The sequence below is a fragment of the Sminthopsis crassicaudata genome, chromosome 1 (genome assembly GCF_048593235.1).
Source record: "Sminthopsis crassicaudata isolate SCR6 chromosome 1, ASM4859323v1, whole genome shotgun sequence".
Lineage (NCBI taxonomy): Eukaryota > Metazoa > Chordata > Mammalia > Dasyuromorphia > Dasyuridae > Sminthopsis > Sminthopsis crassicaudata.
In genome coordinates, this window is record NC_133617.1 from 603,294,152 (window position 1) to 603,321,976 (window position 27,825).

The 27,825-nt window shown below is 41.7% G+C and overlaps 1 protein-coding gene across 3 annotated transcripts in view; it reads left to right on the top strand.

Annotated features, from left to right (window-relative positions):
• MAF (MAF bZIP transcription factor) overlaps nt 1-27,825 on the top strand; it is a 477,168-nt gene that overhangs the window by 28,134 nt on the left and 421,209 nt on the right. The window contains exon 3 of one of the 3 annotated variants that reach the window (XM_074282488.1): nt 25,538-25,650. The exons of the other annotated variants lie outside the window; for them this stretch is intronic. The gene's annotated coding sequence lies outside the window, so the exon portion shown is untranslated. Of the gene's footprint in view, nt 1-25,537; nt 25,651-27,825 lie in introns of those variants that run through there. 3 annotated transcript variants of the gene reach the window in all.

The window sequence follows — 27,825 nt, forward strand, 5'->3', positions numbered from 1 at the left end:
TTGTATACCAATTTTATATAACTATAGATCCAAGATCATGTAAAATTTTAGGGGGCAAAGAGTCATGAGTTACAAAAGTTTAAAAAGTCCTGATATAAGGGACAAGAGGGCTTTGGGCAGGTTCACTAGAACTAGAATCAGGATGTTACTCAAATTCTGGTCCCAACATTTACTAGCTATCAGACTATAAGAATCTACCTTTGACCTCTCTGAGATTCAATTTCCTCCCTTTTAAAACATGGCCATGAAAAATGGCCCACTTGAAAAATGACATGTTGTAGCGGATAGAAGATTGGCCTTGGAGTCAATTAGCCCTGGATTTTAGGAAAATTAGTTTCTTGGCAAGAGCAGGACAGACAGGAGTAGGGAGACACTTGAGGAAAGGAGACCAACCAAACGCTATTGAGGTAGTATAGATATGGGGTAATGAAGTTCTACATCAAGAGGAGAGAAAGGGTATATATGAGAGATGTTATGAAAAGAAACATGATACGACTTGACACTTCATTGGATATTGGGAAGGAAATGAGAGAGAATGAAACGAGGTAGAGAAGCCTAGGTAACTGGGAGAATGGTGACACTATTAAAAGAAAGGAAAGTTGGGAGACAGTGGAGGGTTTTGGGGAAAAGATAGAATTCAGTTTTGGAGATGGCTACTGCACATCAAGAAGTCCAATAGGCAACTGGAGGTGTAAGACTAGAGAACAGGAGAGAAATTATGGCTAGATAATAAAATTTGATAATTATCTGCATAGATTGAATCTATGAAAGTTGATAACACCAAGTGAAATAGTATAGAATAAGAAAAGAGGGCCCAGGATAGGGGATGACCCCAAATAATGGGTATGCCTTTGGTGAATATCCTGCCAAGGAGAGGTCAGATAAGTAGAAGAATTAGGAAAGAACAGCCTAAGCAAAATGTAGAGACAACAAAGTATCCAGAAGAGGGTGACCTACTCTGCCAAAGGCTAAAAAGATTAAGAAGAATGAAGACTGAGTAAAGACCATGCAATCTGGTGATTAAGAGACCAACAATAAAGAGTGATTTTATTTGAAAATTGAGTTTGGAAGCCAGACTGCAGAAAATTAAGAGGAGATTAAAAGGAAAGGAAATAGAGGCACCTACTGTAGATAATCATCTAAAGGGGTTTACCTACCTAAAAAGTCAAGAGAGAAAACTAGTAGTAGGATGGATCAACGGAGGGTTGTTTTTTTGTTTGTTTGTATTGTTTTTCTTTTTTTGGGGGGGTGGATGGACATTGTCAGGAAGCAGCCAAGGAGAGATTGAAGTCTAGTGAGAGAATAAGGATGATGGAAGAAGCAAACTGCTGGAGAAGAAGAGATGGAATGTGATAACTTGTACATGCAAAGGAGTTTATCTTGGCAGGGAGAAGTGCTCCCTCTTCTTGGAAAATGGGAGTGAAGGAGGAGAATATGGCAAAAAGCATCTGAGTGATATGAAATAAGGAGGAGGGGAGAAGGAGTTTTCACCAAATGGTCTCAATTTTTTAGTGAAATATGAGGCTAAGCTGAGAAGAGAGAGAGAGAGCCATATGAGTTTTGAAAAGGGATGAAAAGATTTGGTAGAGCTGCTGTGCATAGTAAGTTAATTATGGAGGCATAAAAGGATTGTCTTGCCACAAAAAAAAAAAAAAAAAAAAAAAAAAAAGCTCAGTGGAAATTATATAACCTAAACTCATAGTGGATCCAGTCAGCACAGTTTCATGATTTTCTCCAGCACATGATTAGGAGTGAAGGCAGACAATGGTGGGAGTAACTAAAGGCTGGATTATTCTTTTCTAAGAGAGAATTCGAAATCATAGGGAAGGTGAAGAACAGGTTTGGGGGTTGGAAGGCAGAGGGAGAGATAGACTGTCATCAAATGGTTAGGAATTTCAGAGTTTGGGAACATGATGCATTTGTGGGTGATCAAGGAGCTATCCGTTTCTGTGTATGACTGAGGGGGGATACAGGAATAGGTCCTGGAGAAGTAAGTTGAGGAACTGAGGGAGTATCTGTCAGTAGATGTTTTCTGCTATTTAGGCAGAAATTGAGGAGAAAAGAAAGATGGTGAGCCAACCACAGAACTCATTGAATAAGGAAGGAGAGTGTCTTAAAGGTCAATAGATAAAAGCTACCAAAATCTTGATGGTAGCTTGATGGAGATGTTAATGAGTGATGGGGGTAAAAGAGAACCTGAAAGTGGTGGTAGGGAGCAAAAATTATTTCACCCTCTCCATAACCAATGAATTGTAGATATGAGTGAAAATGTCGCCAGTGCCATAAAGGGTGACTGTAGAGAGGCTGTTATCAGGAGCCTCAGTGAATAGGAAAAGATAGAGGGAATAGGAAAGGGAAGATTTTAAGAGGAAAACAAGTTTGTTACTCTTGGAGTAGATATTTCAGAGAACACAAAGGGAGGAGCAGATTGCTTTAGAGTGGGATTTCTATGGGGTTGGGTGGACAGACATGGAAATAATGGAACAGTCAATGGGATACCAAGAACAGAGTTTGAACAATGGCTACTGAGTTGAGTTCAGAATTGCTGAGTGAAAAGGGAATGATCAGGTGGGAGTATCTTAATCATTCACTATAGAATTATTTCAGGTAGGTAATCATTATCCATAGGGGTTCAGCCTGGAATGAAGTTATCCCAGGATATCAGGCAAGAAAGTATAATGGAAAGTGGGGTACCTATTGGGTAAGTACAAAAAAGGTGACTCTGGCCAGAGGGAGTGGCCAGGAAGAATTTGCATAGATACAAACTTTGGCTCAAGATAAGAGTGGAAAACATCAGCTCTGTAACCCCTTCTAAAAGCAGAAACTGACTGCCATGTTAATAAGTTCTTTATCTCAGGGAGATCCTCAGAGACTGGCAGAGTGTTTGCTAGGAATGCTGTAGAAGTGATTCCCATTCAGTTGTCAATTGTGCCATCATGATGGCCCTTTGTTATCTTCAGTGAATGCTAACTTCTCTGGGTCAGTTTCCTCATTTTGCAAGGGATAATTGCATTAATTGATCCAAACACAGTAATCCTCTGATCATTTGCAAGTTTCTCCAAAGCATGGGGTGATTCTCCTGTTAATCATATCTCCCTCCTGGACTATGAACTCCAGAGGGGAGAAACTGTGCCTTCATCTTTGTGACTCCCTCACTGATGAGTCCAGTACTTTGTCCAGAGGTGTATTAGCTAATGTATTTGAGTTAAATGAATGAAACATTCTCTTCCATCGATTGATTGGCCTGTGAACCCATATCAGATGCTTGAGAGACAACATGGTATGGTGGTTAGAGCACTGAATTTGGATTAGAATCCTACCTCAGGACACTTAGTTGCAGGGTGACCCAAGGCAAATCACTTGGCCTCAATTTACTCACTTGTAAATTGGTGGTAATAACAGCATCTGCCCCACCCCATTGTTAAGAGGATCAAATGAGATATTTATAAAGCACTTCAAAAACTGTCAAATACTGTATAAATATATATAATACTATATAAATAAAATACTATACAAATATATTAATAATTTTAAAATATTATATAAATGTAGAAATATTATCTATCACTAGTATTCTCATCAAATCCACTGTTTAGGCCTTAGAAGAAAACCGTGAGAGCAGAGAGAGCCCCTGAACCCCAGAAATGAAGGGCCCTGACATTGGTGGGCCTGCCTGAATCAAAGCTATTTTTGTCTCTGGGCTCATTTTTTTTAGTCTGTGGAACAGTCTGGGTCCCACCTCCTCTTGACCACCTGAATGTACTTTGCCTTTCCCCAGGATAAAAGAGACTTATGTGAATTAATTGAATTACTGCCTGCTTTGTTCAGAGAGCTGTGGCAGCAATATCATAGATTGCCATCCTTTCTCTGTCTCTTCTTCATTATCGCCAGTACGAGGATCTAGTGGGGGTGGGTGGGAGTGGGGGGAATCATAAATAGAAGATTTAAAAGCTTCCCCAGTGAGCCCTCTCAGAATCCCATAAGAGCTCAGCCTAAAGACACTTTCAAAGTCCAAAAGTTTCCTAGTCCAGCCCAGACTGGCCCACGCCTCCAAAAAACTCCATGATGACAAAGACCAGTAAAATGCATTCTCTGACCTCCAGAGAGAAAATAAGCGCTTCTTTTCTTCTTCTTCTTCTTTTTTTTTTTTTTTTTTAATTTATTTTCTTTTAAACTTGGAAGTGACTTAAAAAAAATATCCTTGGGGTTCTTTTTGGAAAAAGATAAGAGGTAGGGGAAGTAAGGAAGGAATTTAAAAAAAAAAAAACCCAGCAAAAAATGATCAAACTTGGCAACCTTGTGGCCTCCTGGATAAAGAACTGAGGCAAGAGTCAAAGGCACTGGGTTTGAATCTTAATAGTTGTGTAGTACAGAGCAAGCAAATTAATCTCTGGGAGCCACAGTCTCCTCATCTGGCAAAAAAAAATGGGAAGGCAACAAGATATTATAATGGAGAGAAACTGGAGAGAGTCAAGAAGCCCTGAGCCTCAGACACTTATTGGCTGGATGACCTTGAGCAACTTAAGTGCTGTCTGCCTCAGCTTCATCACCTGTAAAATGGCAACATTAATAGCACTGACCTCCTAGGATTGTTTCTAAAGGTAAAATGAAGTACTATTTGTGAAGCGCTTTGAAAACCTTAAAGAACTATATAAATGTTAGTTATGGTTACTGTTGCATTTATACTTCCAGTGCTGAGTATAGTACCTGCTACAAAGTAAGCCCTTGATATTTCTCTAAAATTAAACATATATATATTCTTATATTGTAGGTACCATATATAAAGCACTAGGATTGAAATCAGGAAAATTTGAGTTTAAATCTTGCTCCTACTCTCTCTGTGGAGAGAGACAGAGACAAAGAAAAAGACCTCCCTCCTTCTCTCTCTCTCTCTCTCTCTCTCTCTCTCTCTATTCCATCTCTCTCTCCCTCTCTCCCTCAATTCCTCTCTCCCTTTCTCCCTCTCTCCCTCCCTCTCTCTCTCTTCCATCTCTCTCTCCTCTCCTCTCCTCTTTCTCCCCCCTCCCCCCTCACTGTCTTTTCCTCCATCTGGCATTCTCTCAATCTGTTTGTCCTCTTCGCTCTCCAATCCTACCCCATTAAGTTTGAAGTGATTAAAGCTGTTTGTCAGCCTCTCAGACCTACATAAAATGGCAGTTTTTGTTAATGCTGTGAAAGTTCTGGGAGATGCATTGGATTGGGAGTCAGATGTCTGAGTGTATGACCACTGTGGCCTCCCCACTCCTTCCTCTGCCAGGTGAAGATCCTGGATTTGACTAGACAAGACTTTCCAAGTCTAAAGTCAGGACCCTGAGGCTTACCCTCTAGGTCTGAGACTACCTAAATGATCTGCACAAGTCTCTTCACTTTCTTGGAGCTCAAATTTCTCCTCCAAAATAATGAAGTTGAACTAGATGATCTCTAAGGTTCTGTGCAGCTAGGAGGTACTGCAGAAAGAGTACTGAGTGGAGCAGGGAGATCTGAGTTCAAATACAGTTTCATATATTTTCTAGCTATGTGATTTTGGCAAGTCACTGAGCCTTGGTTTCTTGGATAGCTTCAACTATTAAATGGGTATAATAATGGCACCCATCTCACAGAGTTGCTGGGATGATGCAGTACCAGGCACATAGTAGGAGTTATATAAATACTTACTCCCTCCCTTTATACAATATCCAAATTTGTGGTAAAAGGAAAAAAAAAAATCAGGCTGAGAAACAAAAACATGAGTTAGAATCTCTGATCTTCTGTGTACTACATGCTAGTGATTTAACCACTTTAGGCCTCAGTTTGCTTTTTTGGTAAGAAAGAACAAATGAATGGAAAATAATTTGTTATTTTATATGTTGTTGTTCAGTTCTTTTCAGTTATGTTGGACTCTTGATGGCCCTATTTGGGGTTTTCTTGGCAAAGATACTAAAGCTGTTTGCTATTTCCTTCTCCAGCTCATTTGACAGATGACGAAATTGAGGCAAACAGTTAAGTGACTGGCCCAGGATGAAGTCAGTAAATGTCTGAGGCCAGATTTAATTCAGGAAAATAAGTCTTCCTGACTGCAGGAACTCCAGGATGCCACTGTGCCACCTAGCTGTCTGTATTTTTTATTTGGCAAACTATAATATCTGCTAAGCAGAGATAGGCCCTACCCTCAAGTAGCTTAAGAAGGGGAAAAAATAGGGGAGTGTGAGCCAAATGGAGCACTTTGTGCTGGCAAGTTACAAGACAGTAAGTGGGGCCATGGAGGGATGGAGTGATACATCCTCTCCAGGAACAATGGCAGAGTTGATTTGATCATACTTCCAGAACTGGTGAGGAGAGGGGGCAGTTGGTAGTATTGTCAAAGAATATCATTCTTAGTCAGGTAGGAAATAAAATGAAGCATGACAGAGACCAACCTAAAATAGTGAGTGAAACCTTAGGGCAGATGTTATAGAAAAGAAAGAGAAAAGATCTCCAGGACATGAAATCTGGTCCAGGGAGCAAGGAGGTTGGAAGGTCTGTCCAGAACATATCTAGGGAGTAATGGTTAAATCCTAGATACTGAGAACAGAAAATAAAACATGTTCTGTCTGTTGGCAGAGAATTGGGGGGCTACTGGGACAAAAGGCTACATACCTCTTCAGATGGTTTTTGTATAGAGCTGCTTTTCCCCTATTGTTTTTTGTTACTAGGGACAATCTGATTGATTGTGTGTGTGTGTGTGTGTGTGTGTGTGTGTATGTGTGTGTGTTTGTGTGTGTGTGTGTGTCTCGCTCAAGCATAGGAAATTTCAGGAACTGAATTTCCAGAAATTATTAGAATGTACCAAAAACATCAATAAGTCTTATCTTGAATGCAATATTTTAAAATGATGAGGGTGGATAAGATTATTTATGATCACCCTTCCAGCTCTGAATTTCTATTATCATTAGTTTTGGTGTTCTTTCTGTGTATCTCTAAATGCAAGGCAGGATTGCCTTAAAATGAATTTGTATGAAATGCATTTAATCTATGGGATTTTAGAAAAATATTCAGAAAAGTATATATGAAGCAAAGCCCTGGCATCCCCAGACCATCTGGAAATTCTGCAGACTCATCCTGAATAAAGTTTTGCCTTCTCCCTCCTTGTGGACAATCAGAAATTCTGAAGTTTGTCCAAAACTGGCTGCTAAGTTTTCCATTTAGAAACAAGAGGGCTTTGTTCTCTTGCTACTCTTTTCCCAAATGTGGTTTTTCCCCGCCTTGGGATCTCTTACTTCAGTAGCACAGAAGGGAATCTCTTTCCCTAATCTGTGGAGACATCCCCCGCCCCTCCCCTCATATTTCCTCTGATGTTGAAAAGGCTCCCCTTTACATCCCATAGAGGAGCCTCGTGTCCCATAGGCTGCAGACCCCAGGGAGGAAGGAGACAGCTTGGGCAGCCAAGAACTCCAAGCTTTCCTCCATAACTTTGACCAGCTGGTACTGCTCCACATCCCAGGTGCTGGATTGGAAAGCCCCTTTTGTATCTTTACAACACCCTAAGGACAGCCCCCCCTGCTGCCTGGAGAAGGAGAGTCCATCTGGTTTCCTCCCTATCCCACCTAGCCTCAGCCTTTTGTCTTGGTTCTTTCATGTTTCAAAGCTGCTGTCCCATCACACCCCTCCCACTAACTTCCATCATGTGGAGCTCTCCCTCAAGACCCAAGGCCCCACCCACCAACAGTCAGAGAGGCTTATTTCTTTGCAGGCTAATCAAGAGACTGGTCCCAAATGCCCAGGAAGGGGCAGAGTTGCAGACTGGACTATAATGAATTAGAGATAGGGAGGGCCTGGTCTTAGAACTCCAAGGTTCCTTAGAGAGCACTTATCTAGGGATTCAGAGTCAGATTTATTTATTTGGGGGGCGGGTGGTATGAATGTGGATGGGAAAAATACATCTTTATTTCATCATTAACTTCTTTCCTTTGTAATTCTGTGTAATTTAATTTATGCATTTAAGAACACTTTTTTTCTGAGATAGCAAAGGGGTCCAGAACACACACACACACACACACACACACACACACACACACACACTACCACAATAGAACACAAGTTATCAGTTTCAGAGAGGAGTCCTAAATTCAGATGTTGACATCTCCAAGTTGTAGCTAGTACCCAGTAACCACTTTAGTATTCAATTATCATGGAACTATACAAAATACACCAGGAATCTCCAGATCTCCCTTTTTTTGTTTCAGGAATTCCCCCTCCCCCCAAACTCCAGTTTCCCCTTATCAAAGGCTTGTGGTATAGCAAAGAGCCCGGAGTGAGGGATCAGAAGGCCTCAATTGCTTGCTGTGCAAGACCTCAGGGAATCCATTTCATCTTATAAAGTGGTCAAAGCTGGGGTCTTTAATTCTGGGGGGGGGGTGGAGATAAGAGGTCTAATCAGTGAACTTGAAAGGGAAAAATAAGATCTATCTATTTCCACTGAGCTTTCTTTCCATTTGGAGTCCTATGTATTTTATTTACATTTTTCTGAGAAGGGTCCGGTCCAGAGGCTTTATTTAACCAGATGACTCAAGAGACCCATGACAGCAGGATGGTTAAGAGCCCCTAGAAAATGCTGGAGATCTTTTTCTGTCCTAAATCCTATGATACTATGAGCACCAGTGATTAGTCTGAATTTTCTCCCTTTTTTCTGTTCCTGTCACAGTCAGATATCACAGGCGCCCCAAGTAGAGAACAGAAGGCTTGGCTAATGAATGAATGCCTTCTAGATGAATTAATATCAGTGCATATTTCTAAAATCATTTAGCAAGTGTGATTAAGTGAGTCTCAGTTTCCTCAGCTGTAAAATATTTCAATACGTAATGGGTCTGTGATTTCATGGATTTGGATGTTCAGCCCTTCACTGGTGTCCCATCCAGGGAGTTCTACTGTCTGTGTCTTTCTGTCACTCTACCATAGTGCATACTCCCATCTACTAGGAATCTTTTTCTAGACTAGGGCTTCTTAATCTAAGGCTCCATGAATTTATTTTTAAAAAAAATATTTTGAGAATTGTATTTCAGTATTGTTGAGTTCTTTTGCAATCTTAAATATTTTATTTTATGAATTTAAAAACTTTCTTTCTGAGAAGGAGGTTATGGACTTCACCAGACTGCCCCAAAGGACCAGGAGACAAAAAAAAAAAAAAAAAAAAGTTAAGTGCCTCTGCTCCAGATCATATCAGATCTCACAGATGCCTGTTTAGTCTCTGAGCTATCCATAGGTTATCCTTCATTATCTGCAATAATGATGCATCTCTTTTCTGAGTAATATGTACATTCCCTTGATGGTGTATTTTAGGCCCCTTCTTACATATAAATTAGTGTTGATATATTTGTAAAACAGAAATCCTTTACTCTCAGGGTTACTGTTGACAAAATACACTTGTAAATCTTATTATGCTCTAAAAATATTTGGGTTTTTTATTTGATTGTTTATTCATTCTGTTATTTGTTGGTGTATTTATTGTAATTGTTATTATTCCTACAATAGCCCTATGACAGATGTAGTTCAAGTGACATCTCTATTGGGGTCCTTAAACAATAGATTGCTGAGTTTAGACTTGATCCATAGAAACTAGGGAGCTATTGCAGGTTTTTGAGTAGAGGAATATACCCCATCACAAGTGATATTTGAGATGTTCCTAGCAAAGAAAAATAATATGGTCCAGGTACTCCATCTTCTGCCATCCACAAAGTTACATCAGTGATTTCTGACTGCCAACTGAGAATTTGGGCCCGCTATATAAAAGGAAGGAGGGTCTTGCCATCCCTTTCTTGGCCAGAGAACAGCCTTTCTGTTGTTATTAGGGACTTGTTTCTCTACTGAGTCCTTCCCTGTCACACAGTGTAGCAACATCCAGAGTCACATTGTGCAGCCTTGTCTGATGAGATTCTCCTCCAGCAGCACCCAGAACTTTAGCAATGGTCGGTCACTGAGTCCTTATTCCAAGCAATCAGGCCTGAGAGCTGAACCCCTCACCTGGCCTCTCCTGGCCTCTCAATATATGCTCAGGAAGGAGCAAATTTTTCCAATGCTTCATCCAACTTTTTTCCTCCTCAAATAAGGAGATCAATATTTGTGGGCCCCCATATGGCCCAGGGAGAAATTAGCTCCCTAAAGGGCCTAAGAGCTTGCAAAAGAAGGTGGGAGGGGTCACCATGTGGTAGCATCATAACAGTTTGATTCCCATTCTATAGAGCTTTAACGTTGATAGAGTGCTTGCCTTAGAACAATTCTGTGTGGCAAGAAGGGTAAGTATTAATCCCCCATTGTATATCCCAAAGGAAACTCAGGCTCATCAGGGGAATAGTGAATGAGGCCTTTCCTGAATCCCCGGCTCTGTAATTGAGTTTAGGAATCCAACAATAATCATATTTCAAAGATCAATGATTTTTGCCTGCACAAGCAGTCCTAGCAAAACTTAGTTAGTTAGTACCAGGAAGGACCTGAGAGACCCATGAAGATCAACCCTCTGATTCTACACATGAGGAAACTGAGACAGAGTGCTTACCTGATTTCTCCAAAGTCATACAGCTAGAATTAGAATTTGTCCCTCAGTTCTAAATACACAATTTTTCCTATTCTACCAGACTGCCCATCCCTCTATACTTTCTGATGCTTTGAGGCTGGAAAAATTAGTGCTCTCCATGTTAAGACCAGTCCTCCATCTTTGAGCCTACACTCAAACCTTTCCTGAGTTATAGGCCACTCCAGGGTTTGTCCTGGGCTGGTAGTGCCTTTTTAAAAGTCCAGGTGTGATAACATTAAACCATATTTCTAAAGAGTTTTCTAAAGAGTTCTTTGCCCACAAGGTAAGTATAAGAACCTCCATTGTACAGGTAAGGAAACAGTGAAGTAGACTTGGTGAATTGCCCAAGATCATACCTGGGTAAGGTTCTGGCTTGGGTCTTCTAATTCCAAAATCAAGCCTCTTCCCTCCCACTCTAACACTATTGCCTCTCACAAAGAAGTTAAAGTCCTTTCTTTGCATGTTGTGTTTAATTCCCAGCTGCCACCAACCTCACTGTCCCCTCAGCCACCCTCTCTACCTATGTCTCTTGTCTTATCTCTGATGGCTTATGTTTCTTTTCTTTTCTTGTAGCCCCCTCCCCAGTTTTGTCAGCTTCGGTGTTGCATTTATATTTTGACATTTTGCATAATATTAGTAACTTGCATTTATACATTCATTTATATCTTAAGAAGTCTTGAATACATAGAAGATATTCCAAAAGTCTTAACCTTAATGGCAAAGTTTCCTAGCATAAGTCTTAGCTTAAACTTTAACAGTTGAAGTTTGCACTAAGTCTTTTGGGACATCCTGTACTATCTCCTGTGATCCTCACAACCCTCTGAATATGTTCAATTATACCCATTTTACATATAAGGTAACTGAGACCAAGAAAGTTTAAGATCACGCGGCCGTTAAGAGGCCGTAGGTGACATAACAGATAGAGCCACGCCTGAAATCAGGAAGACTCCTCTTCCTGAATTCAAATCTGGCCTCAGACACTTGGGCTGTGTGATCTTGGGCAAGTCATTTATCCCTACTTGCCTCCCGAACTGGAGAAGGAAATGGCAAACCACTCCAAGAAAACCCCAAATGGGATCAGAAAGATTCTAACACAATTGAAAGATTCCTAAACAACAACACAGCTAAGTAACTGTCTGAAGTAGGATTTGAACTCTGTTCTTCCTGACTCAGAGTCCAGCACTCCATCCACTACCCAAGCTAGCTACCTCTTTCTGATTATCTTATCCAGCTAGTTAGATTAGATCCAAGAAGTCAGGAGTCATGTTTTATTTAAAGTCTGTACCTAGCACAGATCTTGCCTAATTGGTTTGTTTTCATTTGTTTTAATACATTTTTGTAAAGAATCTTTTTCGTGTAAGAACCTGATTTTAGTGTTAAGAATACAAAACAAGGCTGCTATTGTTCGGTCATTTTACACTCTTCATGACCTTACTTAGGGTATTCTTGGCAAAGATAATGGAGTAGTGTGATATTTTCTTCAGCTCGTTTGTCAGATGAGGAAACTGAGGCAAATGAGGTCTTGCCCAGGTTCATGCAGCTAGTTAACAAAAACATTGGAGTGGTTTGCCATTTCCTTCTCCACCTCATTTTACAGATGAGGAAACTGAAACAAAGTGTTAAAGGACTTGACCAGGGTCATATAGCTAATTAGTGTCTGAGGCCAGATTTGAACTCATGAAGATGAGTTTTCCTGATTCCAGACTTGGTATTATTCACTGCCATCTTGCTGTTTCTGCTCCCAAAAAAGTTTACAGTAAAAGATAATGAAATTCACACAGTGCCTTTGATTGTGGAGGCAGAAGCAGGTGATAATGCACAAAGATGAAGTTCTTGGGGAAATCTGAGGACCAGAGAACTATTTTCAAGTGGGTCAAAGAGGGACAAAGTGGAAATGCAGGAAGACTCTATAGAAGAGGTAGCAGCACCCAAACTAGCTCCTTAGGGAAGAGAGAGTCTTCCAGGTCTGGGCAGAGTCAACAAAGAGAAAAGGAGAGGAGGGCAAAGGGAGGGAACTTGCCTGCTAATTAAGTGGGGATCAGTTTATTCCCATTTGACAGGCAGGAGGGTGGAGGCTCAGCAGAGCTCAAAAACAGCATGTAGCATCCTATCCGTGGCTCTCAACTCCCATCCTAAGCTATCCTCCGCCTATCTTTTATAATAACATTAGATCATTCTCCTTGTTGCATTAGTCTTACCCCTTGATTCTACAAGTGAGGAAACTGAGGTTCAAAATGGGGAAGCCTGGAGATATGAACTGGTTTGGGTGAGCTCATTTCCTAGCCTAATGTCAGCTCTAGCCGGAATCCAGCCCAGGGCCCAAGAGATGACCTAAGAAAGCCAATTAATAGTTGATACTGTCAACCCCCCTTCACTTTGGATTTCAACTCCCTTTTGAATTAGAGCCTCAGAGGTAAAATGCACTTTCTCTAATCTCCACACAAAATGGATTTTAGCAACTGGATTTTATTGAAAAAACCACCCCCTCCTCCCACCCCCAACATTTGAAAACATATTGTCTTCTTTCCAGTAGTTCATTTTGCTTTCCAAAGTGATTAATGAATTAAAGATGCGGTGTATTTATTCTTTTGCCTGATTACCATTGTGTAATAAATCTAAGCAGTGGGGTTTGTCGATAGGAGAAGACCAACCTGCCGCTTTGGAAAATAAAGGTTTATACATCAAGATTAGCGTCCAACTCCCAGACTCTGAATAAAATGCGCATGTAAAAATAAATGGGTAGCTCAGTGGGAAACCAGCTAGAAGACTGAAGTATGATGGCAACCCTGCCAGAGAATGGCTTTCTACATCTGTCTCTGTTGACCAGTTGGGGAGATTTATGGAATGCCAGGAAAACCCCATGATATTATGGTGTTAATCCAATCCAATCCCACTCAGTCAACACTTATTAAATTCTTTATCCAAGACACTGCTCTGGTCATTGAGAGTATAAAGATGAAAAACCAGATAGTTTCTGCCCTCAAAAAGCTTAAATTCTCCTAGATGATATAAAATGATGACTTGGAGTCAGGAAACTTAAATGTTTTTTTTCCACTAACTACCTGTATAAATTTGTGTAAATCCCTTCTCTTCCTGGGCTGAGTTTGCTCTTCTAAATAACAAAAGGATTAGACTAGATGCTCTCTAGATATATATGGAGAACTTGGCATGTGGGGAACATAGAAGGAGCTTGGTCTTATCTTGCCTGCTCTCCTGGAGCTAGATTAGGTGACCAGTCAACAAGATTAACCCCAATAATGTCATCACAGCAGCAGATTTAAGTCTAACTAGTAGTGGGTAAAGAAGTGCCATTTGCGGTATTGAGGTACACCATTGTTGGTAGGCAGAATGGCAAATACCCTGGATTGGGAATTCTGGTGCCCTGGGCTCATGCCAGGGGCCTTCTACTTTGTTCTTTCCCATTGAGTAAATTAATTATGATTTCTAGACTCAGTTTCTTCCTTTGTGAATAGAGGAAAGAGTATACATTAGAGGTGCTAATCTTGTGGCCCATGAAAAACTCCCTATTAGTTCCTAACCAAATTAAAATGAAAAAAAGAGAAATGTTTAAGAAAACAAATAAATAAATAAATAAAAATCAAATACAGCTTAAATGATGTTAATTTGTGGTTTTCTAAATCAATATGGGGCCATAGGAATTTCTACAGTTTGGCACCATGGTTGATAGGAAAAGGGTAAAGGGTAAAGTCAGAATGACCTGAGTTCAGATCCTGCCTCCAACACTGACTGGCCATGTGACTAACAAGTCCCTTAATCCTGTTTGCCTCTGCTTCTTCATCTATAAAATAATCTGGAGCAGGAAATGTCAAACCACTCCAGTATCTTTGCCAAGAAAATCCCAAATAAGGTCACAAAGATTCAGACAAGAGTAAACAACAACAATAACAAAAGCTTCTAACCTATCATTGATAAGTAATAATAAGGAGAAAAAGAACTACCATTTACATAGCACTAAAATTTGTAAAATGTTGGACATATATTCTCTCACTTGAGATAAAAACACGAGACTTGAATGATCTTCTAGTAGTGAGATTGTATTTGCATTGTTGCTCCCACACTCCCAGTCCCTTGTCCCCTGTCTGAACAGCATCCATCTTTACTGGTGTACTTTACAACTTTATGGGTTGTATTAATAGCAAACGCCCAAACAGTGAAGGAAATCCTGACCTTTCAAAGCTTAATCACAAAGGGACAGAAGTGTCATCTCTTCTTTATGCATTTATTTCTTTTATACATTATACATTTCTTTTTGCATGGACCCAGAACCTAGTTCCGGAACTGGACATTCATGAAAGACCTCATGATAACTCATCCCCTTGGGAAAGGAATCAGGGCTAAGTCAAAGCAACTGTATGAAGTCATCAGAGTTTGTCATTGGAAATTCCAGCCTCATTCAGTCACCAGGGGGCATGGGAAAAGCAATGGATTTGAAGAGGACCTGTATTCAAATCCTAGCTCTCATACTTACTAACTTTGTGATTTTGAGAAAAGTCACTTCTCTAAGGGCCTCAGTTACCTCATCAGATTCAGTGATTTCTAAGATTTCTTGCCACTCTAAATTTATGATTTTATGATTCCATGACTTTGTGATTCCTCTCTTTAGACTTCCCCATCCTATTGGATACCCAGCTCTCTGAGCAAGGGAAATCCTGCCTATTCCCCTAGTCAAAAGTGCCCATCCTGGGGTTTAATTCTCACAGGACTTTGGGCACATTTCCTCTTTCAGCAGACTAGATGCTCTTCATCCACATAATTGGGAGTGAAAGATGGTGAGAATATTCTATTACATGACCTCACACAAACAATTGTCCATCTCCAATATTCTCTAATTGTTTCTATGGACCCTGAAGAAAGAACATAATAAATCCATTGGCACCAGGGTATTACTAAATGAAAAGAACCACCAAGTGGTGCAATAAAAAAAAAGCATTAAAATTGGATTCAGAAAATCTGACTTTACCACTTTCCACTCATCTTAACTCCTCATCTTACAATAGGAGAGCTAGACTAGATCAGTAATTCTGAAACTTGGACCACTGTGCTGTTAGATGATTTAGAGTGATTTATCAATCAGGTCACCCAGAAGAAAAATCAGGGGGTGATATGTTTGTATTTTTGTGTCTTCTCAGTAAATAACAGGAAAGAAGGAAGGAAGGAAGGAAGGAAGAAAGAAAGGAAGGAAGGAAGGAAGGAAGGAAGGAAGGAAGGAAGGAAGGAAGGAAGGAAGGAAGGAAGGAAGGAAGGAAGGAAGGAAGGAAGGAAGGAAGGAAGGGAGGGAGGGAGGGAGGGAGGGAGGGAGGGAGGGAGGGAGGGAGGGAGGGAGGAAGGAAGGAAGGAAGGAAGGAAGGAAGGAAGGAAGGAAGGAAGGAAGGAAGGAAGGAAGGAAGGAAGGAAAAAAAGAAGGAAGGAAGGAAGGAAAAAAAGAAGGAAGGAAGGAAGAAAAGAAGGAAGGAAGGAAGAAAAGAAGGAAGGAAGGAAGAAAAGAAGGAAGGAAGGAAGGAAGGGAGAGAGGGAGGAAGGAAGGAAGAAAGGAAGAAAAGAAGGAAGGAAGGAAGGAAGGAAGGAAGGAAGGAAGGAAGGAAGGAAGGAAGGAAGGAAGGAAGGAAGGAAGGAAGGAAGGAAGGAAGGGAGGGAGGGAGGGAGGGAGGGAGGGAGGGAGGGAGGGAGGGAGGGAGGAAGGAAGGGAGGGAGGGAGGGAGAGAGAAAGAGGAGGGAGGAAGGAAAGGAGGGAGGGAGAGAGAAAGAGGAGGGAGGAAGGAAGGAAGGAAAGGAGAGAGAAAGGGAGGGAGGGAAGGAAAGAGGCCCCACAGTGCACAAATGATGATAAAACAACTAGTGTATTCTGGGTAGGAAGTCTCCTTCCCACTCTCTGATTCCACTTTTGATGCCCCTCACAGGGCTCTGGCCTTCCTTCCCACTTCTTCCCTCACACCAGCACCAAGTGCTGCTTTTCAAGTAAGAGCTCTAAGGGGCTGGGCAGCCCAGAAGGCAGGCCAGCCTCGAAGGGCCCAGCCAGACTCCACCCAGCTCTTCTGTGTGGAAGGAGCAGACATGAAATACCCAGCTGAAGATAAGAGGCGAACCTCCCCTTAGGATTTTACATTTAATTATACAGTGAAAAAGCCTCTTAACAAAGAAGCCCTGGAGACCTGGGGGGCTGGGGGAGAGGGGGAGGAGGAGGAGAGGTGGGGCTGTTATAAGCAAGATTTTGCTACAGGAGAATTGCATCCTGCCCCAGGGGTTTTCCAGGGTGCCTTTGAAATCCATTCAGTTGTAGCCAGAACAAACAGCTGTAACAGTCTGGGGCTGTCTTTACCTAAACCCTAATAACATGATTGCAGGTGATTTTTCTCCTGCTTCCATAGATGAGGACTGAATAGAACGCTTTCCCTATCTTTTCCATTGCTTGTGCTTCCCAATTACATGGGATAGACCACATAGGGAGAGACATTTAGGGGTTGTCTCCCCATGAAAATGTGAACTTTGAGGTCAAGAGAACCCAGCATGTAGCTCAGTGCCCACCATGTGGCTAATGTTTAATACATGCTGTTGATTGATTGAAGGGAAACCTAGTTAAGGGAAGATGGATTCACCCCAAAGAGAAGGGGATGCAATTTAATGCTAATCACTCCCCCATCTCAGATCTCAGTTTCCACCTCAAAAATGAGGGAAGGGGTTTGCCTAGGTGATTTTTAAGGGTCTCTTCTGATTTAAACACCTCAAGTTTTCTTCATGCCTCCAATTCTTGATGCTAGTGATGGAACAATGAGAGAAGGGTACAGGTCACATCTGGAAGTGGCTTTACATCCATCCTGGGGTCCAATGAACTTGAATAGGGCATCACACATTTCATTGGTCCAGGTCGGTGAGACTGCAGGAGAACAGGAGTAAGTCTGGATGGTGCTAGTTCCAGAAGAAAGGTTCCCCAAGCTATGTGTGTTCTGTGGAAAACTTTTGGAGACAGGAAGTCCGCTTTCAAATCTCAGTTGTTAATGCTTGTTAGTTTTACTAACTCAAATGCTCTGAGGCTCAGTTTCTTCATCTGTAAAATGGGGATAATAGTGTTGTTAGCCTGAACCACTCACAACTGTTGTGAGGAAAGTGATTTGTAAATCCTAAAGTTCTATGGAATTGCAGCTGTTATTTTTCTCTAGAGATCTCCAGGAGCTCCTATTTGTAGGTTGTTCAGATTAGAGTGAAGGGATCTTTGACACCATTTAATTTAACCTTTGCCTTCTTCATTTACACAAAGCTCAGTGTGGGCATTTCACTTGCTTGAGATCACACAGCCACTGGTTATAGATTCTCTGAGTTGATATTTCAATCTTCTGACTCATGTACAGTGTTCTTTCTCTCAGCTCTTTATTTGCAAAGGAAAGAAAGATGCTCTGGGTGTTTTGAGCTCCTGTGTGTGTATATTTCCAGTTCTTAAATCTCATCGGATTCTCAAGCTCCTCCATGCCTCTAATTCCAGAAGACTCCTCTGGTCCAGGACACATGTGCATTTAACCCACATTGTGACTGGTTGGACTCTCTGAGATCCCCATGGTGATTGTTCCTCTTTCTCTCCTGCTTCCTGTGTGGATTGTGGTTGGGTAGACCAATTTCATTGGGCCCATAGAAGGCACTTGCAATACAATATGTCAATGGATATGTTCAAGTGTGATCTTTTGAGAGAGAAAATAAAAGAAGAGGGAAGTGAGACAGATGGAGAGAGAGAAAGAGAAGAAAAGAGGGGAAAGAAAAGGAGAGAATGAAAGAGATGGAAAGAAAAAAAAGGAGAGAAAACGAGAAAGTTGGCAATGACAAAGAGGAAAAAAAATGCACCTGGCTGAAAGTAGTTTGCTCAGGTTTGTGGTGGGAGAAGTTTGTGCTAATTCCACAGGTTCATTAGAATTTTGCTGTAGAGTGCTAATGATCTGGAAGACTGGTATACAGTGACCTGTCACAAGGCCAAGTAATGATGTTATTCCATTATAAGGAAAAATCTTCCTCCCTAAAGCTGTCCAAAAGTGGAATGGATTGCCTTGGGAGGGAGGAAGGGAGTTCTCCATCTCTGGAGGCCTTCAAGAAAAAACTGGGTGAACGCCCATCGGTGATGTCATAGGGGAAGTTCCAGGTCAGGGACTTGATTAGACTAGCTCCTTCTAGATTCTGGGATTCCAAGTCCTCAGCTTCTGATGGGATTGTACAATCCAGGGGAGCAGCAGTTCTGGTGAATTGTAGCAGTACAGACAAGTATTCTTCTCTCATAGCAGCAAAGGGTTCAGTAATGGAGCCAATTATCCCAATTCTCCATTGTGTTGTCTAGAGAGAATCACACTAAGGTCTTCTGGGAAGAAAGGTCTTAGAGTCATAGGTGATAGAAATTTTGTTTTGTTTTTTATAAAATGCCTACTGTGGGCCAACCACCTACTAAGGGCTAAGTGAAAAAAGACAGTCATTCCACTTAAGGAGCTTATGGTATAATCATGCTGCAACTGAGGCTTTAAGAGAGGAAGAAATATGTTCAGGGCAGTAAAGTGATTTATTTCATAGAGGACTGAGAACTGAGTTCAAATTCAGCCTCAGTTATTTCTGATCCATATGATTCTGGGCAAATCATTTAACCTCTTAATGTTTCCCTGGATCTGGAGTCAGGATGGAACAGCCTGAGACTTACTAGTAGTGTGACCGTGAGTAAGTCACTTTACCACTCTCTGCCTCAGTTTTTGCAACTATAAAATTGGGATAATGATAGCATCTACCTCTCAGGGTTGTTGTGAGGATCAAATGAGATATCTGTAAAGTGCTTTGTGATCCTTAAAGTGCTGTGTAAATGCCAGCTATCATTGTTGTTGTTTTGTTGCTTAGTCATTTCCAACTGTTCATGATTCCATTTGGACTTTTTTTTTTTTTTTTTTTTTTGCAAAGATACTATACTAGACTGGTTTGCCATTTCTTTTTCTAGCTCATTTTACAGAGGAGGAAACTGAGGCAAACAGAATGAAGTGATTTGTCCAGAGTCACATAGCTACTAAATGCCTGAGCCTGAATTTCAATTCAGATTCTCCTGACTCCAAGGTCACCTAGGGCCAACACTTTATTCATACGCCACCTAACTACCTGGTTATTTATTATTCTTATTTCTTAAATATTCTTCAGAATCTTGTCTGTTCTCTCTTTGGTTTTCATCACTCAGCTACTTCTTTTTACTTGATCTGTGAACATGTCACATCATCTCTGAGTAAAATGGAAGCTCCTTGAGAATAGGGAATGTTAGATTGGGGTCTTTGTATTTGTATCCAGCATACAGCAATGGCATATAGTAAGCTTTTAATCAACATTGATCGATTGATTGGTAGGTGCTTAATAAGTGCTTGTAGCCTGGAAGTCTGGATTGGAAAACAGGCTTCAGCCCTGCTCAACTTTAGCCCTTTTCCAAAGAGAGATGGCTCTACCATCCATTGAGTTTAGAAGAAAAGAAAATGGACCAATTCCCTTTCCCTTCCCAGCCTGATAACTTGTGCCAGTCCTTAACACTGTGTGTCTCCATTTGATTGGAAGTGCCAGGACTGCGGGGCTTGGTTGCTCTCTCCCTCACCCTGGCCAGTTTCAAATCATTTTGATGTCCTCTGTCAAAGCAACTAGGGTTCAAACACAAGGTATGAATTATGTCAGCTCCTTCCAAAGTAGCTCAGAAGCACTGGGGGGAGAGGGGGAAAATGACCTGCTCTGGGGGTAGATGTTTCCAAGAATACAGACACGTGCCCGCTCCTTCCCCAGGACCTGTCCACCTGAGCTCTTGTATGTAAACCAGTGTGGTACCCAAGGGCACACGCGTGAAATATCGTTTCATCAGCATCTTTTTTTCATTTCTGTTGGCTCCTACAATTTTAAAATGGAATCATGTTTAACATCTTAATTAGGGATGGTAATGTACAACAGTTTTTTTATGAACATCCAGTAATTTAGTCTCCAAGTAAATTAGAGTAAATTTCTCCGCAGTGACAACTCAATAAAACAGGGGAAGGCTCCCGTTTTTCAATCACCTGACATCTGTTCCCTGTTTCTACCAGTGAGCTAATGTTACCAGGACAGGTGAGGAGGATGGAGCCCAGGGGGGAAGCTGTGATTTCTAATTCCACCAGCTGCACTCTTCTCTTTCTAAAGGCCAATTGTCCTGTTGGGCCTGGTTGCTGCCAGCTGAGAAGGTGCAGGGAAATGAATGCCAGGACTTCACACCTACTCGCAGCAGGAGAGAGTCCTTAAAGAAGCAGGGCTGGTCAAAATGAGTCAGACAGTGAGCTAGCCTGTTGTCTATTCACACACATGCAAACATACGTACTCACAAAATAGTGATTAATTCAAATGAGAGCATTTGAGTGTTATTCTCAGCATAAACCTTTGGTATCATGAATCAAAAAGAAGTTCACAGTTTTCTTAGCAGTAGGCAAGCTTGGTTTATAGCAAATGCCACTCAAACCACTTCCACTGTCCCCTTGTTCAACACATTTGTTTGATAAGTTGTATTGTGGTTTCATTTAAAGAAAAAAAAAAAGGCAATTGGATAAGAAGCAAACAACCCAGACCCAGCTTTTGAATCCGTTGCTAAATAGGCCCAGCAAATCCATGTTCCTCTTCTTTGAGAGAGCTGTCATGGAAAAGAGGGATTTAGCTTTTTCTGCTTGGCCCAACAGGGCAATACAGGGATCACTGGGTGGCAATCTGAGAGGGGGAGAACTAGGCTCAATTTTGACCCAATAAAAGCTCCTACCATTAGGGTTATCCAAAAGTAGAATGTGGAGCTCCCTCCTAAATTCCTTCTGCCAGTCTAGTGATTTTGCAGCCCTATTCTCCTAACTCTGTGTGTGTGTGTGTGTGTGTGTGTGTGTGTGTGTGTGTTTAATATATTCAATAAAATATATAGGATTACAAAAGAGATCAAAGATGAATGAAAATAAAGATGAAATTTTATTTTTCCCATCCAAGTTCATGAATCTCCTGAAATCTCTTCATGGACAGCTCAAGGAGGAGTCTATAGACCCTGGCTATAAAAAGTTGCCTGCTTAGTAATGGCTTGAATCACATGGTCTCTGAGGGCACAGCTGACCATGAGGTCCTATAATTCTGAAGTTTCATAAGCAATGTACTATTTCAAATTAGAAAAGAAGGTAACCACCTGCTATAGGGTTGATGGATAAATCCTCTTGATGACAAAAAATAAATTAAGAATATACATGTTGTAACTGTTTGGACATGTATACATATATTGTATTTAATTTATACTCTAACATATTTAACATGTATTGGTCAACCTGCCATCTGGAGGGGGAGGGGGGAAATTAGAACAAAAGGTTTGGCAATTGTCAATGTTGTAAAATTACCCATGCATATATCTGGTAAATAAAAACTATTAAAATATTAAAAAAAAAAAGAATACACATGTTTTCCTTATTCTGCAGATTTGCAAGATTTCAGAGCTGGGAGGTACCCTATAGAACTGATCCTACTATAATATTTCCATTGTTCAAAGGAGAAAACTGAGGCTTGTAGAGATATTTAGCTTCCTCAAAATAAATAAATGGAAAGATCACTATGTTGTTGCCACAATCAGTTGACAGATATTGTTCAGAATTCAGAGAAATTAGAGAATTTTCTGTGGTGGACAACATCGTCCTGCTGCTGTTCTCAGTGCCATTGAAGGACCCTCTAACAGAGATCTTAACAAGATGCTTCCAGCTGCTAAGGATCTAGGGCTTCTTTTGTCTTCAAGTCATCTCCTGGTCTCTCCTGGTTACTCTCCTTGGCCTGGGACTCTTCCCCTTGTCTCATCTCTGTCTAGAACAAAAACCGAAAGCTTTTGCTTCTCCAGTCACTGATTAAAGACTCGGGGCCCAGGGTTCTTAGTGCTTTCAGCCCAGTGGAGTCTATAGCTCCCATGGCTGGAGCAGAAAGGTGGGGAGCAGGGAGTCAAGATCCTCTGGGTGGAGAGGGAGTTTATAAGAGAGATCACAGGGAGTCTCAGTGCTAAGTTGTGGGTGGGATGCAGCCGAGGGACTTCTGGGAAGTTTGTTCAAAGCTCTTTGAGCCTATGGGGGGGAGACAGGGCAAGAAGGGCTGCTGTGGATATGTTGGGAATGTGGGCCTGAGGGAAATAAGGATTAAATTACATAATCACACTTTATCTACATCTTGGGAAAATGTCAGTCCTTTCTGGACATCAGTTTTCTTATCTGTAAGCTGGACACAGTAATATTGTTCCTTCCTACCCCTATAAGGTTATTGTAAGAAAAATGCTTTTTTCCATTAAAGAAATGGAAATTTCTTTAGTTTCAAATTCACCTGTGTGAATGATCTATAATGATCACATCCCAGCCTATTCATCTATGCTGAGTCTATGAGTTTGCTACTAATTACTCTTGGCTCAAGGATTCATTAAATATGAGACAGGAAGAGAGCCTTACCGTATAAGCTCCTCATTTGATATATTAGTAAACTGAGGCCCAGCAAGGTTGTCACTTGCCCAAAATCAAACAAGATAGTGCTCACAGAACAAATACTTAGCAGGATCTCTTCTTTCTTCCTCCTTTCTAATACAAAGGAGAGATTTTTTTTTTTTTTCTTATTTGAACACAAGATTTTATGGCATGAGTGAGTGAGTGAATGAATGAGGAGAAACTAGTCAGAGTGAATCTGTGTATGAGAAACATGAGCAAGAATGCAAAATGAAGTTGATTTGTTAAATCCCTGGGAATGGAGGACTTTCTGAAGGTTTTGGACACCAGGAAAAAGCAGAATTGTCCTGGGTGGTTGTGATAGTAGCAGGAATGACATTTTCCTAAAAAATAAAAATAAAAAAACAGGAGAAACCAAATCACGAACTGAATAAATCAGAAGCCCATTGAAGTTATAAGTCATGAGCAAGAAAGGAAATGATGATGTGAAATCAATTGTAATAAAGTCTTGGTTTATGCAGGCAGAGAAGTGGAGGGCTGAGCAATTAGCTGATAAATTCAATCAATGCAGATGGCCAATCAGGGGGACTCCAGCCCCTGGAACAATGTTATTTCCACAGTGATAGGGTATATTTTATCTAAATTTGCCCCAACTGCTCTCTCTCCCCTTCCCCTTCCCTCTCCTCCTCCCTCCTCCCTGTCCTTCCTCCTTCCTCCCTCTCCCTCCTCCCTCTCCTCCTCCCTCTCCCTCCTCCCTCTCCCTCTCCCTCCTCCCTCTCTCCCTCCTCCCTCTCCCTCTCCTCTCTCTCTCCCTCTCCCTCCCTCTCCCTTCCTCTCTCTCTCCCTCTCCCTCTCCCTCTCTCTCTCCTCTCCCTCTCCCTCTCCCTCTCCCTCTCCCCTCCCTCTCCCTCTCCCTCTCCCTCTCCCTCTCCCTCTCCCTCTCTCCTCCCTCTCCTCTCCTTTCCCTCTCCCTCTCCTCTCACCCTCTCTCCTCTCTCCTCTCCCTCTCCCTCTCTCTCTCTCTTCTCTCCTCTCTCCTCTCCCCTCTCCCTTTCTCCCTCTCCCTCTCCCTTCTCCTCTCTCCCTCTCCCTCTCTCTCTCCTTCTACCTCTCCCTCTCTCTCCCTCTCCCTCTCCCTCTCTCTCCTCTCCCTCTCCCTCTCCCTCTCCCTCTCCTCTCCCTCTCCTCTCCCTCTCCCTCTCCCTCTCCCTCTCCCTCTCCTCTCCCTCTCCCTCTCCCTTCTCCTCTCTCCCTCTCTCCTCTCTCCTCTCCCTCTCCCCTCTCTCTCTCTCTCTCTCCTCTCTCCTCTCCCCTCTCCCTTCTCCCTCTCCCTCTCCCTTCTCCTCTCTCCCTCTCCCTCTCCCTCTCCCTCTCCCTCTCCCTCTCCCTCTCCCTCTCCCTCTCCCTCTCCCTCTCCCTCTCTCCTCTCTCCTCTCCCTCTCCCTCTCCCTCTTCTCTCCCTCTCCTCTCTCCTCTCTCCTCTCCCTCTCCCTCTCTCCTCTCCTCTCTCCCTCTCCCTCTCCTCTCTCTCTCCTCTCTCCCTCTCTCCTCTCCCCTCTCCCTTTCTCCCTCTCCCTCTCCCTTCTCCTCTCTCCCTCTCCCTCTCTCTCTCCTTCTACCTCTCCCTCTATCTCCCTCTCCCCTCTCCCTCTCCCTCTCCCTCTCCTCTCCCTCTCCCTCTCCCTCTCCCTCTCCCTCTCCCTCTCCCTCTCCCTCTCCTCTCCCTCTCCCTCTCCCTCTCCCTCCATGACTCTCTCTGTCTCTGTCTCTCTCTGTGTCTCTGTCTCTCTTTTTCTGTGTCTGTCTCTCTGTTACCCCCTCTCTGTTTCTCTCTCCCTGCCTTTAATTTGCCAGACTGTGTTAAGCTTATTATGTCCCTTGGATAAATCACTTGGTTTTTCTGAACTGGTCTCCTCATTTGTAGAATGGGGAATGGATAACATCGGAGATCTCCTTGCAACTCTCTAGTGATCTGTGACTGGATGAGGCAGAAGCACTAGACTGGAGGTCAGCAGACCGTCGGCCTGGCTTGCTTCACGGCCTTTGGTCAATCCTTCGCTGTTACTGGACCTCTGCTTTCTCAAATGAGGTCACTGGATTAATTTTTTCCTAAGGTTTCTTTCTAATTTTAAAGTCCTGTGATTGCAAAACCAAGACCCAGAGAGTTTAAATGACTTGTCCACATACCTAATGAGAATTGAGTGCAGACCTCAAACCCAGGTGTCTCCTGATTTCAGTCCCAGTATTGTTTCTGCTGCATTACACTATGGAAGTGAGGTCTCCCACGTGAGCACAAGGGGCTGAATGCCCAGTCCTGTCTGGTCTGTGTAAACCAGGCCTTTGGAACTGACCCTGTTTGTCCCAACTTCCCAGAATCCTCCTCAACTTCACCCAAAATTGTAGTTGGAAGCCCCCCACCCCCTCCCCATGAGGCTCTAACTGTTGCCAGGGGGGGACTGCTGGCTTATTCCCTGTATGAAGAGGCCACAGACCTCCTCCCTCCCCCCACCCTCAAATGTCTGATATTTGCCATTGTCCATTTTTTTTTCTACAGAAACTGAAACTTCAGGAAATTACCTTGGCTGAGAATTCTTCGGTAACTTCCCCAGCAGCCCAGCATCAATATATCTGGCACTCCCTCATCCGCTGACTGTCTTATTTATGCAATTGAATTGAAAATAAAAAAAATTCCCATCTCACTGGCTGAAATCTGTCAAAAGGAGGATCAGCTGAAAGAGGGATTGTGTATGTATGAGGACTGTAGGGAAAACAAAGAGGGAGAGAGATATGCTTGTGACTGAGAGACAGGCGCAGATCAGACCAGCTGGAGCGAAGACATTAGCAAACTCACCAGGATGGGGGGGTTGGGGAAAGGAACAACTCTTAGCTATTGTACTGAATCATTTTCATAGAATGAGACTAATTCCCAGCCCCCCTCCCTTGTCCCCTTATCTATGCTATTTTTGAAAATGAATATATAGTGGAGTTAAATATTCAATTCTACAAAATTGCTTGTGCATATCCCTGACTTGGGTCTATTTTTAGTGACCCAACCACTCCTAAAATCATTCATTCACTCATTCATTTATTTATCCTGTCATTGAACAAATACTAGGCTATTAGGTGTTTACTGTGTAACAAGAACATTGAGTCCTGTGCTCAATGATAGGGAAGATAAATTCAAATAGGATATAGTCCCTACCCTCATGGAGTTTGCAATCTAATAAGGGGTTGATGCAACAATGATAATTATGATAACTTTATTATATATTTAAAAGAAACGGCAAGCTGTTCATAATAGATTTGCAGTTTTATGTGCAATCATCTTTTTTATTATACTATGTTATGGAAATGCTTGTTTTATTCCATAAATTAATAAAAAATTGGATGCAAAAAAGTAAAGCATTATAATTCATAATAATATCTAATAACTGTAGGAAGAAGGTAATTTTTAAAAAGTGTTTTGAGGGGCTAGGAAGAAAGTTGGGGAGCTGGGGTAAACAACATGGATAAGGAAAGTCTTGGGGAAAAGGTATGATTTCTGAATTGTGCTTCAATTCAATAGAATGGGTAGTAATAACTAATATTTATGTAACTACTTTGAAGTTTGAAAACTATTTCCTACATTAACTTATTAGCACTTCAAACAATCCTGTGAGTTAGGTATCTTAGGAATTTATTATCTACCTTGTACACATGAAGAAGGTGGGGCTCAGACATTTTAAGGGATCTGTTCATGTTCACACAGTCTGAGAAGTATGAGCATACACATTTGAACCTAGACTCTCCAAATTCATCTACTTATTGGTAACTAGAGGACATATAGTCCAATTCGGTGCTGTGGGACAGCACAGCGCTGAAGCTTTCCCTAATGATGGCCATCAAGATGTTAAAACCTTCCTTTGCACCCATATCAATTTTTTTTAGCCCTCCCAAAGACAGGAAGGTATACACATTCACATCCTTCTTATTAGATGAAGCCACAGACTTTCAGAGATTTCTCCCCTATAAGAAATGTCACTGATGAACACGCTACTTTCCCCTAAAACTCAAGCCTCATCTTGAACCCAGTTTGAACCTCATAGATCCAGAACAACCCTCATAAAGTCCCCTTCGTGTCCAGAGAACATCTTGCACAGTTCAGGTACTGCTCCCATGTTTTAATCATAGGAAAGACCCTCTCTCAGAGCCTCCTTATTTTTCCTTTATAGATAATTCTGACAAGCTGAGTTATATTGTTCTCCAACTTTCAACAGATTTGAGCCAACTAACTAGACAGGTGCACATTGACATAGCTAGAAATAGCAGCCAACAGCCTAAAAATGAGAGAGAAAATTATAAAAACTATAAAAAACAGACCTAGACACTAAAAAGAAAGAAAAAAAGAAAGAAAGAAAAAGCCATTTTTTGCAAAAGCAAATAAATAGCTTCACTGAACATGATTATCCCTGAAAGCAATGTTTTATTAAAGGAAAGAAGAAATTAATTATTTTTAAAAACACCTACCATGTGACAGCTATTATGTTAAATGCTTTACAAATATTATCACATTTGATCCTACCAACAAAGTTTCAAGAGAGAGATGTTACTATTAACTCCATTTTAAGTTTTTGTTTTTTTGGTTTTTTTTTTTAATGTTTAAGATGTTACCATTAGAAAGTGAGTCAGAGAGAGGTTTAAGGGACTTGCCCAGGATAACACAGCTAATGTCTGAGACTGAATTTGATCCCTGGTCTTCCTGATTCCAATCCCAACACACTCTTTATAGTCCAGGGATGCTCAGATGCAGCCTGCTGAGGACGTTTATACCCCTGCCGGGTTATGGCAAATGGGCTGAGGGGC